The sequence below is a fragment of the Micropterus dolomieu genome, linkage group LG08 (genome assembly GCF_021292245.1).
Source record: "Micropterus dolomieu isolate WLL.071019.BEF.003 ecotype Adirondacks linkage group LG08, ASM2129224v1, whole genome shotgun sequence".
NCBI lineage: Eukaryota > Metazoa > Chordata > Actinopteri > Centrarchiformes > Centrarchidae > Micropterus > Micropterus dolomieu.
In genome coordinates this window covers 23,511,668-23,514,423 of record NC_060157.1, presented here as the reverse complement: position 1 = coordinate 23,514,423, position 2,756 = coordinate 23,511,668, and the positions used below count along the sequence as shown (strand labels likewise).

The 2,756-nt window shown below is 42.1% G+C and overlaps 1 long non-coding RNA gene across 3 annotated transcripts in view; it reads left to right on the top strand.

The window, feature by feature from the left end:
- The window catches only part of LOC123975564, a 3,004-nt gene extending 1,103 nt beyond the window's left edge, over positions 1–1,901 (top strand). Inside the window, exons 2-5 of one of the 3 annotated variants that reach the window (XR_006826090.1) lie at positions 429–623; positions 1,063–1,294; positions 1,376–1,499; positions 1,640–1,901. This is a non-coding gene — a long non-coding RNA (uncharacterized LOC123975564). Of the gene's footprint in view, positions 1–428; positions 1,295–1,375; positions 1,500–1,639 lie in introns of those variants that run through there. The other 2 variants (XR_006826091.1, XR_006826089.1) reach the window with 2 other exon arrangements.
- Positions 1,902–2,756: the final 855 nt, after the last annotated feature.

Sequence of the window (2,756 nt, the reverse complement as noted above, 5' to 3'; positions counted from 1 at the left end):
GTTTGAAAGAGGTGTCAAGGAAGCCATCTACACCAGGGTTGAGAAGCCGTCATTGAACAGGGGAGGGGGTCTACGCCACCACTTATCCCCCACTTACAATGCTGTCCTTTCATCACTTCCCAGGAAACTCAACAAACATAACCTATTGGCCTCAGGTGAAGATACCAACGATGGTCGTTCAGTCTTGGCCACACGTAGTCTTAATGACTGTAACGACTGTCGTCACAGAAACAAGGAACACTAACGAACCAGCGGTATCGATGACCCGGGCCAACGACCCCACTGAGGTTAAATAGCTGAGTTTCCCTGCCAGTCAGTCAGAACTGAAGAAGTCCTTTGGATGAGGGACGAAACGTCTTCCAGTATCTTCAACCAAGTCCAGTTGCCCTTGATTTTAACCTTCGTTGGATACTCTCTTGATAATGCAGAAAATACGGAGATAGCCATAAAACGGCTACAGTATGTGAAGCTGGGCTGCTTTGCTCACACACTCAGTCTAGCAGCACAAAGTCTCTACCTGACTGCAGTGACACAGTGGACTGCAAAGATCCGTGCCTTTGTTGTGTGGACGAAGAGGTCCTCGATGGCAAAGATTGTTCTACGAGAGAAGCAAGATCTCGTCAGTAAGAATCTCTGAATTAGTTTCATTTGATCAACTTTTTTAGTAAAGTACATTTTGCAGGTTTTACATTTTCTGAAATAGTACAACATAACAAATTTGATATCTGATGTGAGAACTAGGTGGAATTCTCTTTACCTTATGCTGGAGAGATTCTTAGAGCAATACCCTGCAATTCAAGCAGCCAGCTTGGATCAACAGCTGAGGAAGAATATGGAGAGGGACAGGTAGAAATAGATAGGAGAGAGATTTTTTCTGAATACAGATATCCAGTTCAAAGAACATATGCATCCAACAGCAAAAACACACAAGAATATAACAAAACACTAAGCAGCTTAAGTTTAAGTTTAGTCAATTTCAACTTTAAGTGGAGTCAAAAAGTCAACAGCACGAACATGAATAACAATGATTAATTTTCCGACAATGTATCCTTTCTCATGTAGACTTGCCTGGCTGAGTGATGAAGACTTCAGGAAGGCAGAGGACTTTATCAACTTGATAATAGTTCTTTACACTTCCACACTTTGCGTATCAACTGAAAAGAGCACCACATGTGGTCAGATTCTGCCAATTCTCCAAAAGCTTGAGAGGCATTTTGCTGTTGTTGAGGGAGACACAGGATTTTTATCTAACCTCAAAAAGCAAGTTTGGACAAAGCTTTCCAAGCGATACCAGGTAAATTACTTGAGTTGAACTTGGCTATAAAGAAATTAATGATTGTACATTAAATGATTCTATTCCTCTGACTTAACTGAGCGAGCACATCAGGATCTTTCTTGAAGTGGCAACAGCATTGGACCCACGCTTTAAACAAAAGATGGAGAACAGTGCCAGTGTCTGGGACCAGATCAAGAGAGAGATGATGACAGAATCTGAGCAGGTGATTTAATGTCATTTATCCACTAATATATACAGTCTCCAATTCACTCATTAAATTGTTAAGTCTAAAGGCCAGTTAGAGGATTACGATGTCACAACAGTTTTTTACTTTTTAGCAATGATAATAAAGCTGTTTTTTAGTTTGTATAGCAACCACCTCCCAGCAAACAACCAAGAAAGTCTCCATTGGAAGAGCTTTTTGCCGATGAGGATGCACAAAAGATGTCATTATAGCAGAGGAGGACCATGTCCATCCAGGACCAGGCAGAGAAGGAGATGCAGATGTATAAGGAGACACCCCCAACCTTTACGGCCGATGACCCTACTGCCTGGTGGTGGAACCAGCGCAAGACTTATCCTTTATTGTCAGCATCTCAAAAACTGTAAATCACCTTTGAATCAACTTTGAATCAGACTTCAACCCTCAAAGAATTGGAATCGAGAATTGATAAGAACCAGAATCGAAAGTAGGAATCTGATTTGGAATCAAAATGATGCCCAACCCTGATGCCAATGTTACGCAGCTAGACTGTTGTCAACTGCAGCTTGGACCAGCTCCAACAAATGGTTCAACTGCTGCAGAATGTCAGTGCCAATGTGTATCTGATCAGTAAAAAAGACTGAATTAAAATTAATTCATTGTTGCAGACAAACTCGAAGAAGTCAAATCGAGGTTGTCCTGAAAGTGCTAAGACAGCATCTCTACCGAGTCCTCTCCTCTCTAGCATAAGCGTTGCAACTTTACAACTGGCTGTGCCTCACCAATCCTCACTCCTAATGCCTGAACCCAACAGCCAATCAGAGGCAGAGTAGGGCGGGTCTTTTTTCTAGTTCGCTACACTGCGGAGTCTGACAGCTGAACACGTGAGGACGATAAAAGCCTGCCGAACAAGCTGTCCGTCGGAAAGCAAGCCTGATGTAAGACAGAAGTAAGCAAGCTTACAATGTTAACTGTCCTGCCAGACAGTAATGTTGCCAATTTTATAACTTTTCCCACTGTTATTAACCAGTAATGTTAGCCAAGCTAATTGTTCAGAGCAGTGGCAGCAACCTGGATATAATATATTCTAACATCAACAGGATAAAACATGTCAGCATCTGTGTTATTTACACTGAGGACGCTGGGGACATTTCCCCATCACATTTTGAAAGCGTTTGTTAAAAATGCTTTGAAAAATAGCTGGCAACATGAAATGGCAAAGAACCAATGAAAATGCTTCAGTGTTTTCTGTGGGGATGGGAACTCCCTTTGGGCTGG